This window comes from Nothoprocta perdicaria, unplaced genomic scaffold (assembly GCF_003342845.1).
Source record: "Nothoprocta perdicaria isolate Ctin4 unplaced genomic scaffold, notPer1 scaffold_285, whole genome shotgun sequence".
Classification (NCBI taxonomy): Eukaryota; Metazoa; Chordata; class Aves; order Tinamiformes; family Tinamidae; genus Nothoprocta; species Nothoprocta perdicaria.
In genome coordinates, this window is record NW_020455516.1 from 685,680 (window position 1) to 700,152 (window position 14,473).

The 14,473-nt window shown below is 45.8% G+C and overlaps 1 protein-coding gene across 1 annotated transcript in view; it reads left to right on the forward strand.

The window, feature by feature from the left end:
• The first annotated feature begins 12,701 nt into the window (after positions 1-12,701).
• The window catches only part of SMARCAD1 (SWI/SNF-related, matrix-associated actin-dependent regulator of chromatin, subfamily a, containing DEAD/H box 1), a 28,115-nt gene continuing 26,343 nt past the window's right edge, over positions 12,702-14,473 (forward strand). The window contains exon 1 of the mRNA XM_026041437.1: positions 12,702-12,792. The gene's annotated coding sequence lies outside the window, so the exon portion shown is untranslated. The remainder of the gene's footprint in view (positions 12,793-14,473) is intronic.

The following is a 14,473-nucleotide window of genomic DNA, read 5'->3' on the forward strand; positions in this document are numbered from 1 at the left end:
GAACTCTAGTTCGTCTCATGATCTACCATCATGTCAGCTAAAATTTTGTGGCAGATTCTTTATTACTGTTGTCAAGTTGAAATAGCTTTCCTATGCTGAGGTGTAAGAGTGAAGGACTAAAAATATATACCCTTGAAACTGCAAAGTAGGTGAACTTGAAGTTATTGACGGAGATTATATGATGCTACAGTCCTGTAACTGCAACATGTCTTGCCGTTCTGGGCTGCCTATGGAATAACTGGTTATAGTTGAGTTGTACACCATGCCATAGGTRAGAGTCAAGGTCAGTTATGGGACAGTTGTGTCCAGAGACAAGGGGATGTTTGTGCCGTACTATTGCCATGGAGGGAAGAGGCAGGATGTTCTGCTGGGAAGTCTTCACTTCAGTACTTTGCTTCTGCTCTTACTGCACTAGTTCTATTTTCTTCTTTATAAACTGTACTTGTTTGAGAAATAAGTTCATTTTGGTAGCAACTTCAGTTGCATGCCTGTTCATGTAGCTTTCCTTAATACATTATTTTACTCTTAGAATTGTAGAATTGATCTGAAATTCTAAATGAAGGGATCAAATCACCCATCTTTTATGACATAGCTTTCATAACACAACTCTAGTTGGAAATATAATCAATAAATTTCAGTGTAAGGACTGTGGGATGGGTTGTATTTCGTGCAAATGAAGCCTTGCTGTGTCTGAACTCGCTGAGCAATGAGCAAAACTGGTGGTAGATTTTTTTTCCTAACTTAACCACTGTTTCACAGGAGAGCAGATGTTTTAAGAGGATGTATGAATAAATGTATTGAAAGCAAGTTCATTAGCTGCACTAATATCATATTTAATGCCYGAGCACTTAGTGTAGCTACAACAAAATCTGAAGGCTGTGTTGATTCCCTGTACCTGCGTTGGTGTCTCAATGCGGTTGCTGCTCACTAGCTGGGCCTCCTGCAGGGGATCTTGACATCAAAGAGACAAACTAGCCAAGTCATAATTAGCCCCAAGCTTGTTTGGTGTAAATTGTAAACAATATATCAAGTTGACTAATTGTAATGAGTCTCACTCGGAGCGGCGGAGCCCTGGGGCCCCGCGCGCCCCGTTGCCGCGTTCGCTGCCCACGCTGCGTCGGGGAGGAGAGTCGCGCGCGGCCTGCGCGTCGCCAGCCGCGGCGCTGAACCCGGCGCCGCCCGGGGACATTCATCACTGTCCTGGGAGGACAGCAGTCGAGGCTGCGCCAATTGGGAGGCCTTTTCAGATGTAAAAAGCTTGTAGAGATATCTGTGAGGAAATTGCACGCTTTCTCTTGCCGTTTTCAGTGCTTGAAATGCGTGATTTTGAGGGGGTAACTCAGAATGAAAGTCCCTCTTTCTTAATTCAAAACATTCAGTCATCTACCAGCTGACGTACCTAATCTCYGAGAGGCTCACTCCATGCTTGCTTTTTATCAGGAAGAATCTTCCTGACATCACTCCAACTCAAACACGGTGTGCTGGATCAGGCTGAGGGCGTTTAGCAGCCGACAAGGAAGCTCCTCTCGCTCTGGGGAGGGTGCCCTGCTGACGCAGAGTTGCTTCGTGAGTGCCCGCTGCACTCTTCAGGCTTGTGGGTCCAAAACTGCAGTGGGCCTACTATGAGAAATGGCCCTCTGTCTGCGGCTATCTGTCTTATCGCAATGTCAACAAGATAAAAGGTCCCCTCTCATTTCCTAGTAGGCAGTTCTGGGTAAGCCCAGCTCATGTTTGGGTAAACCATGGTGTTGAGTTGACTTTCAGCTGAAGGTGGAGAGAAGCAGCTATTAAACACCCCTTCACAAGGCTCTGTTATGGCATGGGACAACCTTCTTTCCCTCCCCTTGAGCATACACTTAATGCGAGGCTGAGCAAGTTGGAAGTTGCAGGCAGCTCTCACGCCGGCCTGGTGCCCAATGCGCTGCTGTCAGCCGCGCAGTCCTGCAGGGTCACCGGGACGAGGGCGCCCTGCGAATGAATTCCTGTCATTAGTCATCCCGTCACTTGCTGTGCTGAGCCCACAACAGAAGATATGAATTTTACTTAGCAGCTTTTAGAAAGGAATTGCATGAGGAAAATGTATGTGCCAGAGCCTTTTGATCTGCTGGAGTCATCTTGTAGTAGAGAATTTAGTCTTGTGTTAGTACTGCTAAGACCAGTGTGTTCATATTTTACGACTTTTCTTGGAAAGTTTTGTTGTGTTTGCGGTATTTGCACAAAAAAGTGTGAACCAGACTTTCATCTGTATGAAATAATCCTCAGCCTCCAATGCTATTTCTAATTCCTCCATAATTACCTTTGCACCACTATCTGCTCATGCTAATTGTCCCTAAATGTTTCGGATGTTCCTGGTATCCTTGAGAATGGTGCGTGTGTTGGGCTGTTGCAGTGCTCCTGGGCTGCCTTGCTCTAGGAGCCACCGGGTATTTCAAAGCCTGGGAGATGAGTAGAGCCCTCAGCCTGATTAAGTGCCAGAGCCCCAGCTTGTCAATGTGATTTGAGGAGACTTTGCCCACGAGCACTGGAATATCGCCCAGCACATGATGAATCCCCATGTCTGTTCCCAAGCCACCTCGAGTCTGTGTGGGTCAGGACAAAACGGGAAGCGAGGAGGTGTGCTTGGGAGTCACCCTTCGGTAGCTCTGCCAAAGGACCTTCTGTTTGCCAACAGGGAGGGCTGCCCCGCGATGAGCCCACAAAGCAAATGGGCAAAGCAGTTGAGAACGTTGTTATCCTCAAACATAACATATCAGCTTACCCCTTTTATTGCGCTTTTCCCTTCAGGAGAGCTTTCATGGGAATGCAAAGAACCTGACACTAAGATTCGTGCTGTTGTTAGGTAGGAAGCCAAAGGATGCACTTTCAGCTGTGGCCAACCACTGTTGGAAGATGCATCCTTGTCAGTCAACCTGCACCAAGATGTGATGGTAAAACCAGAAAGAAATTAAGTTAGGGTGATGTCATAATTTCACTAGAAAGTAAAAAGGGAAGTTAAACTTGAGCAAGTGATCCCTTAGGGATAGGGGGTGCCTTTAAAAGCCGGTGTTATTTTCAATTCAACTCAACATGTTCAAAGTCAAGGGAGAATATATTTTATGGTGTAGTTTTAGGGACGTCCCCTTGATCTTTCTGTGGAGCTTGGCTGGAGTTTATCCAAAGCACAAACTTATCTGCTTCCAACAAGGATTCTGGAAAATCCTTTTGCTAGGGAATGGATTTTATGATGCAAAAATGGAGATCGTGTAGTCTTTGCACGATTGATAGAGATCTAGCTTTCTAAGGCTGAGTGATGTAAAAGAATAGTGAAGAAAGAATTTGCACTGAATGCAGGAAATGAACAGTAAGAGAAATATTTGTTTTTATGTGTATACACTGTAGTTACAGGAAGTGTTCAGGCAGCCAGATAATGAATATACAACCCTGTAATAGCTTAGAAAAATAAAGGTGAATAACATCCTGTTTCTGTTATGAAAATTTATGGTGTTTTGTATATGTGTAAATGGTGACATTTTTCTCTACCTTAAATTCAAACACAGCAGAGCCAACCAAATGTCAATTAACAAAATGAAGAATTTAAGAACATTATGTTCTTAAGTCCCCTACTTAAGAGTATTACTTTGCATGTGAAAATATTTGCAGGTATTTAGGTGATCAATTCCATGTTTACCCTCGGTGCTACTCCCGCGTTTACCCTCGGTGCTACTTCCAGGCAACTACAGACCAGTCAGTCTCACCTCCATCCCTGGAGAAGTGATGGAACAGCTCATCCTGACTGCTGTCTCCAGACACGTGGAGGAGAAGAAGGTGCTCAGGAGTAGCCAGCATGGATTCACCAAGGGGAAATCATGTTTGACTAACCTGATAGCCTTCTATGATGGAGTGACTTGCTGGATAGATGAGGGCAGAGTGGTGGATGTCATCTGTCTGGACTTGAGCAAAGCTTCTGACACTTTCCCTCACAACATTCTCCTGAGCAAGGTTCGGAAGTGTGGGATAGATGAGTGGACAGCGAGGTGGATTAGGAATTGGCTCAGTGGCAAGGCGCAGAGAGTTTTAATCGGTGGCGCGGAGTCTAGTTGGAGACCTGTAGTTAGTGGTTTCCCCCAGCGGTCAGTCCTTGGTCCAGTTGTGTTCAACTTATTCATTAATGACCTGGATGAAGGCATGGAGTGCTTCCTCAGCAAGTTTGCTGATGATACTAAACTGAGAGGAGTAGCTGATAGCTCTGAGGGCTGTGCTGCCATCCAGAGGGACCTGGACAGACTGGATGACTGGGCAGTGAGAAATCTCATGAAGTTCAACAAGGGCAAGTGCAGGGTCCTGCACTTGGGGAGGAATAACCCAGGATGCCAGTACAGGTTGGGGGCTGACCTTCTGGAGAGCAGCCCTGCAGAGAGGGACCTGGGCGTCGTGGTAGATGACAAGATGACATGAGGCAGCTGTGTGTCCTGGTGGCCAAGAAGGCTAGCAGGATGCTGGGGTGCCTTAAAAAGAGCATTTCCAGCAGGTCGAGAGGGGTGATTGTCCCCCTATCCACAGCCCTGGTAAGGCCATATCTGGAGACTGYGTCCAGTTCTGGGCTCCCCAGGACAAGAGGGATGTGGAGCTGCTGGAGAGAGTCCAGCGCAGGGCTACCAGGATGATCAGGGGCCTGGAACATCTGCCCTATGAGCAAAGGCTGAGGGAGCTGGGTCTGTTCAGCCTGGAGAAGAGAAGGCTGAGGGGGGACCTGATCAGTGTCTATAAAAACCTCAAGGAGTGAGGAGGAGGGGGCAGCCTCTTTTCAGTGGTGGCCAGCGATATGACTAGAGAAAAGGGCCACAAGCTGAGGCACCAAAAGTTCCATAGGAACTTGAGAAAACACTTTTTGACAGTGAGGGTGACAGAGCCCTGGAACAGGCTGCCCAGAGAGGTTGTGGAGTCTCCTTCTTTGGAGATCTTTAAAACCCGCTTGGACGCAGCCCCGTGCCACGTGCTCTAGGCAACCTTGAGCAGGGGGGTTGGACTCGATGACCTCTGAGGTCTCTTCCAACCTCAAGCGTTCTATGATTTGTTTTGCTTGTGTCCTTATGTAAGAATGAGCATGAGTGAAGATCCACCTTAGCAGCAATTTTGTTCAAAATCTTGGCCCTAGTTCTCTGACCAAGTGTTCAGAACAGTCTTTACGGTGCCAGAAAGACAGATTAGCATCATCCAGCTACTATAAAGTCAGCTAAGAAATAGAAAATGATCATATTTTGATCATATCTTAATCCTGGGCATCTCCAAAGAAATACCAAATGAAGGAGCAATTTTCTGTTGAATATGCTTAAGTGCAGCAGTTAAGGGCAGCATTTTCTATTTATGGCATCTCTACCTGTTAGACTGTACCGCCAAATCTGGGGGAAAAAAAAAAAAAATCCCATTCTTAAAAAATCCCGTTCTTAAACAGTTTGTATTGTGAGTTTTTAAGGATCACATTTTGAAAAAATCAAAATCAATATTCACAAATCTTTGTGGTCAGTCTCAACCTCTTAGAAAACGGGCTTTGCCGATCAAGAAAATACACATAAAAGTACCTGCATTAGTGACAATTATTACAAGCCACATTTGTATAGCTCTGCAAACAAAATACAGAAATTAGTTTCATCGTTCTTGCATCTGAACTGTTCAGACTTGATTCGAAGCTCCTTTTCCTAAATATATGTTAGATCATGTTTCCCAAATGTATTCAGCCATGTGATATGTCGTACCAGCTCATTCATATCAGATGAAGTGTGACTGGAAATAAAGCTGGATCTTTTTAAGAAGGCGCAGTCCTTTGCTTTGTATTTCCAAACCAAAATAGCCAAGTTCATTGTATTTTTGCCTACATTTCACTACTGTTCATCTTTCTTCTAAGTGAAGACTAATGTAAAGACAATTGCTAAAGAAAAAGCAATCATAATACCCTATACTAACTAAATTCAGACTTAGGGCTACTCACAGGAGAAATACATGACAGATCCATTGTTCTGTATTAGCAGGATATTGTCCCAGTATATGAACACATGCAAACTTTGAAGGCTTTGAATATTTAAGGCAAGACACTAGTGGCTCATCCCAGTGGGAACCACAGAAAAGGGGAACCTGATTAAATTTAATGTCATTGTCACTTTTTTTTCCATTGCGAAGAATTATATAGGTAGCCATAGCTACCACACTGTTCAGACACCATGACCACAATATTCTCCCTCAGAGGTTGGCGTCAAGGGCTGAATTATTCACTCCAAGAATGTGATTCGTYACGAGATGTGATTCTCGCAGATTAAAAGATTTGCCATCGTATAAAACACACAAACATATCTTGGAAGCTTAGTTTGAATTTTTTCTTGGGTGCTCACAAATTTACAAGCTATGGTTTTTTTCGTAGTGGAGAAAGTTAAGTTGGGAGCATATCTGCCCCTGCTCCACTCAGAAAACTGGAGTCACTGACGGGCTGGTGCTCTTTACTGTACTTAAAAAAAGATGATGAAGTGGAAAGTGAAGGTAGGTGTATGTAGGAGGCCACTTATAAACCCTGAAATTAAAAGAGATGTCTTTAAAAAAGTTTATTAAACGTTTGTTGCCTTGAGCTGTCCCCTTTACCTCCTGTTTATTCAGTGAAATGAAGCCTCAACTAACTATTTTGCTTGGCTGCAGCAAGTGTGTAACTCTGCCCACTCGTGTTTGGGCAGCTAACTCTGACTTCCCTCTTGGACAGACTCGTCTCACGGTGCTATTCCTAACGTGCATAGACTAATTAGACTCATTTCCATCCCAAATAACTTCTGTGAGCATGCCTCATTTACCACTCACTGAGATACATGAATAAAGAAATGTCTCTATCTGCAAGGCTCTGTCCACAGTAAAATGGCTAGTACTTCGAGTGCATTTACAGAAAAAAAAACATTTTTCTTTTGTGTATGTGATACTAATAGCTATTTCTTTTAACCATAGGGGAAAAGTGAGTGCTAAAATAAATCCCTAGCTTGCACCATGACTCCAGGATTAGTATGGGCAGCAGTGTTTTAATGTGTGATGACTATGCAGACATGTGGCAAACTCCTCGGAATTTCACCAGATTTAGGTGACAGCAACGAGCAGGAGAGGAATTTGGCCTTGCCACAGAAGCTGCTGCTGCTGAGCACAGGGGCCAAGAATCCTACCCTGTTTCCAGCAAAAAACAATGCAGGACTGGAGGCAAAGCTGGCAGGACAGCAGCAGTCTACAAAGCTGGAGGACTTGGTTCTCAGGTGTGGGYGCCCTCATCTCCATCGAGAATCAGTGGGAGCTGTACGAGGGTCTCCTTGCACGTCCAGCTGTGAATGTAAATAGGGCCCTTAAACTCTGAGGGAAAAACAGAGTGCCTGGAGGAGAAATGTGTATTGAAGAACTTAGGAAAGTAGAACTGAAGAAATGCATAYGTTTACAAGTAAACTAAAGCTAAAGCATGCTAAATGCCTTGTGCTGTGTGACTGTTTAAGGAAGAAAGCAGTTACTATTATTCAGCAGTGAACTCATTCAATCTAATTTTCTGTTATGCTTTTTTCTAGAAAGCTATAATATCTGTTAATGTATTTGGCATTCAAAGAAGGCATGTGCAGTTAGGGAGCTGTGAATATTTCATGTTCTTTGGTCAATAGGTAAGGTGGCCTTGCACAGGCAGTGTGTGGGGTGGCTGCAGAGGGGTGCCCCATGGCGCTGTGTCCGGCCCAGCACCGTGAGCACCTGCACTGCCCKCTGTACCAGCCTGGAAGCCCCTTTCACATACACTGGTGGCTGCGAGGGAACCCAAGCCGAGTGCTGCCSCACTACCTGTAGGGCAGATTGCTGAGCAGCTCTCCCTACTGATTACTCCTCTTAATGCTATTGAAATGTTTCGTGCTTTTCTCRGGAATTCTGGCAGCTGAATCCAGGGAGTGTCTCTGAATCCCAGCAGGATGGGGGTTTGGTGGTCGAGCCCACTGCTAGCATCTATCTGTTGCATGGGGCTGCGGGGAGGCCTGTGCGGCTGCTCTGCTCCGCAAAGGAAGCCTGGCATCTAGCGGACACTCGGGCATTGCTCCCTGTCCCCRTGCAGCTCCCAAAGCAGTGCTCAAGTCCAGGTACCTGCCTGCAAACAGGAGGGGTTTGTCTTGACTGCTGGGTTAAATTCGTGCTGCATCTGGCACCCRACCAGCTGGCACTGGCACAAGCGCAGCTGAGATGATCCCCCGTAGAGGCTACCTGTGTGCAGGACAGCCTGCTTCCTTTGCTGTGTGCTGCTTCTAACTCTATTGAACATAAGCTTGTATTTAAGTCAGTATATTTGTATATTTTGTATATTAAGTCAGTAGTTGTCACTGCCTGCTTAGGATGAGAGCATACAAGATGCACTATCCCAGTTATCCCAGGAAAAACACGTCTTACTGTCATTAAACGTCAAATATATTTTCATTAGCTGTTTTGACAGGATGAGGGCAGGGCTAAACTTCTTTTCTCCTTACGTTCTGAATGCAACATATCTCCCAAGATGACCTCTCTTTGCGTATTATGCCCACATTTAAATGATTTCTGTTCCTGTTATTTCTTATTCCACTGAGCAGTTATTACAGACTGATGGATTAGTGCATCTCACCCTGTACAGTTGCTCTGAACACATCTTTTCCTGTCAGCTGGGGCAAAGTTTTCAGTATTTAATCCTGTTGAGTTGTGACTAAGTGTGAACTTAGTCCTATTAAAAGTAATAGGATGAGTTTTAGTATAAGGTATTAGACAACAATAATAGAAGGAAAGGATACGATCCATGTGATAAATCATTTGTTTTTATGATTTATTTTTTATGATTTTTAATTTCAGTAATCGCAAAGCTAATTCACTGTGGCTACTGCTATAATTGACTCATCTGCAGCTCTGAGGCATTTTAGTTGGAAAAACAAAACAAGCGTGCTGATCTTAGCTGATTTTTGTTGAAGCATAGTCTGGAGTTATACTGCAAATCGTGCTTAAAGGTTTCAAGTTCCCTCCCCCTAGTGGATGTGAGGACACAAGCTTTGCTTTTGATTTTTGTTTATTTCTTACATCACCTTAAGCTCCTCACTCATCTCTTTTCTGCAGGAAATGGAAATGTGCTAGGGAAAACTTAGCCCAGAAGTCCCTCTTTTCTAGAGGGACTAGAAGACACTGCTTTCTAGAGACAGCWGTGGCCGAGAGGTACCTGCATGCCAGCACTGAGGAAACAGGTGGTTCCCTGGAAAAATACCCATTTCAGCTTTACCACGTGGGCCATATAGTGTCTTTGTGATGCTGTGATGGAAGTTAAATAAGAGGTAAACTAAGAAAGGCCCCCAAGGAGTCATCTTGGTGACTTTGTGATTTCTTCTTGTAAATTGCTCCTCTTCAAGTTCAGCACAGGAAGGCAGTTCAAGAATCTGATGAAAGATTTATATTAAAGCAAGAAAGAATCATTAAAAAAGAAATAGCTGGAAGGGATTGCAAGATGCTCCAGGCCATTCTGTGCCCTATGGCAGCATCAACTGCACCCCACCAGTTTGCACAGGTGTTTGTGTGACTGGTTCTTAGGAGTCCCTGAGTATACAATGCAACCCCATGTTACGCCCCAGCATTGAATCATCCCTGCCCTTGGTGAGAATTTCCTTCTTTAATGCAGTCTTGCTTGGTTTTTCATGAAAATAGGACAGATGTTTCTCTATTACTTGCTGCATCTTCAAGCTCGTTTGAAGTTTCCCTGTTCCTTGTCTTGACCAGTCCTGTTCATTTAACATAGGGCCATGCAGCCACTTCTGGAGYTGAATCCTAGCTGATGATTTTGGGCTCATGGGCCAGCTGCAGGATGCCCCAAAACACAGTACGTCATGGTGACATAGTGCAAAAGCCTTACGTTGATTGTATGTGTGTGGTGCATGTTTTCGGGGGGGGGGGGTTGGCTGTTGTGGTTTTTGTTTCCTGTTTTACAAATCCGTTCTGGTTGTCTTACAAATGCAGTTTGTAGAGGAGAAAAGCAAGTATTTGTGTGCGTACGAGTGGGTGTTGATGCATGCACTGTGGTATTATTTTGGTGAGACTCGGGTGCGGTTGTGTAAGCCCCAGGGCCAAACAGCTTTCACTTCCTCATTACTTTCACTGTCTCATCCCACACGCTGTGACCCAAGGTAGACGCTGAGTGCGTAGGACTTAGAGGCTACCGGCACCTCAGGGAGGTGCTGAGGGAAGGCAGATGCTGGACCCAAGGACTGCAACCTTTAACAAGGCTTTCAATGAGCCAGGTGTTGTCTCGAGCACTGTGGTGAGCTCAAGTGCAGCAGAAATGTGAAGCTCCCCAAACTCTTCCAGGGAAGCCTTAGGTTTTTCTCCARCTCTACATAAGCTCGTAAGGAATCGACAGCGGTAGCAGGAAGCCCTGTGGTGTAAAGCAATGTATGAAGATGCATTTCATGCCCCCGAGGTTTTCATTAGCTGGCCTGCCACTAGTTCAGACTAGTCCTRATTTCATTTATTAAAACAACAGGAGGAAATGTTAAGTCTAATATTGTTATATCATCAGGTCCACAGGTTAGGTACCCTTGGAGGCATGTAAAAAGGAAGTGGTGACAGTCTCTGTAGCTGCCAGTCACACTGAAAGTGTTAGTGCAATGTACCTGAGAGACAGGACATTCTACTCCAGCTCTTCAGGACTGAGCAATCCTTATTTCTCCCTTACTTAAACAGTTATTGCAGTGTTGATATTGCACTCAGTGTCATTACATTAAGATCGTGAATGGACTTTGAAAAAATACATAGCATTTTTAAAGGCTTATTTATATTTTTAATCTAATATCTAGTTATGGAGACATATAATCAATACCTTGACAATTTTGATTTTTTTCATAAGTGGAAAGTATTTCTGCGAAATACCCTGTGGAGATCCAGCATTTCTGCAGTCAGCAGGAGGTCAGGCAGTCTTCCTGTGGCTGCTGCTTGAGCGAGCCCTGCTTTATGTCAAGTTAATAGAAACTCTGAGTATCAAGTAGGAGATGGGCATGCCCTGCTTTGATGTTCATGCATAGTTCCCCTCACCATACATAAATATATCTCCATTGCATAGCAGATGAGCATGAAATAGGATTTATTAAAAGCAGAGAGGACAAGGTGCAAAAGCCAAGAGGTGAGGCCCTCGCAGCGTGCGGGACGGTCGGTAGGGAACACGTTGCCAAGAGGAGAGGTTCCTGTGATGTGGGCATGATACTGCCGTGTCTCTCCAAGCCCCAGGGCACCAAGGCCGCTGGGGATGTCCCCAGGGAGCTTCGTATTGCAGCTGTTCCACTTTGCGATCCTCACCATGGCACATGAACCATGATCCTGGCAGATATCAAGGGCTGCAGTAGCCCAGAAATGCCCTATGGGCTTTTCTCTTTGAGGCTGCTCTGTGAGAACAAATCCTTACACACACACAACCCAACCCTCTGTCACTGCCATAAAATTAGTTTAGACAGGAGGAAAAAAAGACAATTTAAATGGAAGTGCCAAGGACAAGAAACTCCCTAATAGTGTGGAGAAAACGTAGTATCAGCCTTCCTTCATAATTACTATTATAAAGAAATATATTCACAGGTGTTCACATCAATCTTCAAATTAGTGTGATTTTCCATGGGAGCCTGTAAGATCCATGCGGTATGCTGTAGTATTTAGCCAGGTTTCCTCAGGAGGAGGAGCTTCTCCAGCCAGACAAATGGTCCCTTCCCAATGGCCACGGGGGCCTGTGACACGGACATGGACATGCAGTAACGTGCCAAGGAGAAGCGCCGGTCCCCACAGAGCTTCCCCTCGGAGCCAGCTGTGCTTGGCCAGGTGAGAGCCCCATGAAGGGGCTTCAATGGGGAGCTGGGGCACTGTGGAGAGGAGCTGGAGGGCCAAGAGATGAATTAAGAGGAGACCAAGCTTAATGAGCTCTGGTGTTACCACATAAAGCTGTTTTACTTTGTAGTGGCTCAGGGAGAAAGCAAATTGGGGCACGTAGAGGCCTTGGGATGCAGTAGTGGTTAGTTAAAATGCATCAAGTTTGGCAAAGTCCGGAGAAGCAGAGCAGCGCGGCGTGGGAAGGGGCAGTATTGCACACCAGGCTTAAGCATCAACCAACCACACAGATTCTCTGCAGAAACAACCGTGGAAACAAGTGAGAATGAACCTCAAACTGTTTTTTTAAAAAACAGYGGATATATTGCGGATGTGTAGTGTCTCTAACAACCACCTGAAAATGGGTCATTTTTTCAAAAAGTGCATAACAGTTTGAGATAACATTTGCCCTGCATGAATGAAATGGGTAATTGCTACAATTTTCCTAGGTTTTACAAATTTTGGGGTTTTTTTGTCATTGTCTTTGTATTAAAATTAAAAAGTGGAATCCTCATCTAGGAGCAGTGGTAGAAATTAAAATAAACTAGCCCTCTGTCTTTTGTTTTTACAAATAAAACCTAAAAAAAAAAAAAAAGAGTAGTCTTGGGTTATTACTCGAATATAGCTAAAATGCAGGTGAGGAAAAATAGCTTTTCTATTAAATGTGAACTGCTCTAGACTAACATTTTTGTAGTATCTTCAGACATGCACARAAGTGAATTATGTTTTACAAAACTAGTCGCATCTTATCATTTTTACCCAAAAGGTATGTTTTTTCTTTATTGCATCCTGACTAGAATAAGCTGCCTTGGATCAGGCAGTGAAAAGGGGCACCCCTTGGTAAGGAAGAAAGGAGACAGACCTGAGGCCTCACTCTGCAGCTCTCGTGCATCAAAACAGTTTGGACATTCGCATACTGAGGTACAGTGAGGTTGCCAGAGCCATGTCATGTACTACCTGCAACTCCCATTGCTCTTCACCTGCAGGTGTGTGGTTGCTGATGATCACTAATAAGGTGGGAGCTTCAAGGGCTGCATAAAATGATGAGTTCTCTGCATCTGGATAGACCCCGATGTTTGTTACCAAGCTGTTAAAATGGTTTGATGTTTATATTTACCAATGAAAATGGTTGATCTGTGTTGAATTAAAAGAAAAAAGTAATTGTAACTTGATGGTTTTTTTTTTTTAACCCTTGCAGTGTTGGGCCATTGCAGCCTGAAATCCCCATTCATTGTTTTGTACAAACTTTTATTAAGGGCTCACAAACCACCTGTCATGCTTTTCCCAGTCAAGCCAGATTAAGCAGCTGTAATGTAAAGCAATTATATATAAAAACATATAGATTCCTTTCAGATTCCTGCTAGCCAGACTTAGCTTTATCCTTCCACCACGATGCCTTACAAACCTCCCTGAGGTCTGGGGCGATTCCTCTGTTCCCCATGTCTAGGATCCATGTGCTCAGGCTGGATCCAAGCCCAGGCCCTTTAGCTGCCGTCCCCAGCTCCTCGCCAGGTAGTGGCCCTGGCTGGTTAAATTCAATTTCCCAGCCACAWGGTAATATTCCTCACTGAGGAATGGCACCACCTGGTGCGGCCCTGTGTCGGTGAGGGCCTGTTCCTGTTATTTACCCTGGCTGCGTGCACGTACAGCCTGTGTTCCCGCCTGGACAGGGTGGGGAAGGGCGCCCCGTTATCCCAGCCCAGCTGCCCGCGCCAAGGGCGGGGAGGAGGCGGGGGGGGGGATGTATAAATATATAAATAAATAAAAAAGGCGGGAAAGGGCGGGAGGGGCGGGCGCTGGCGTCATCGCGGCGCGCCCGCGCTCCGGGAGGCAGCGCGCCCGCGAGCCGGGGCCGGTGGTGCCGGTGGTGCCGGTGCCGCCATGAGCGTCCTCAACCTGGAGCGGTTCCGCTTCGAGCGGCGGCYGCGCTGCGCGGGGCCCCCGGCCGCGCCCGCCCGCGGTGAGTGGCGGCGGGAGCGGCCCCGGTTCGGGTCCCGGTCCCGGCCCGTGCGCCGCGGCGGGCGCCGAGGGAGCTGTCCGTGCTGAGGGGCCCGCCGGGAAGGGAAGGGAAAGGACGGGAAGGGAAGGGAAAGGCGGTGCTGCCTCCTCGGCTTGTCCTGGGGGTTGTTTCTTCTTCAGTCYGTCTGTGGAGTTGTTTATTTCAGCGCATACACGGAGATAAGCCTTGTTTACTGAGGCTAAGAAGGCTTAGAGCTTGTATTATTTTAATATTTTTAAGTGTAGGCCTCCTTTGGTTTATATTCTGGACAGATATAGTTGAGGATGGATGGATGAGAAGGGCTGCAATGCACAGGTAGAAGCGCCGGGGTTTCCGTATGGTTTCCATAGGTTGTGTGCTAGAAGGAAGGATGCAGGGCAGCCTGCGGGAGGGACTGCTGTGGAGGGGTAAGAAATACCCCGAAAACCYACGGGAGAGGATTGTGCAAATCAGAGTGCAGGGGGTGGAACTCATCCGCGTGGAATTTGCAGGAATTGCCCAACTTAAATGGGATTCCGTGGATACAGATGCTGGTGGAGAGCTGGGATGCCAGTTAACGCTCCAGAAGAATATGCAATTACTGGAACTCTGCGTTTATACAGA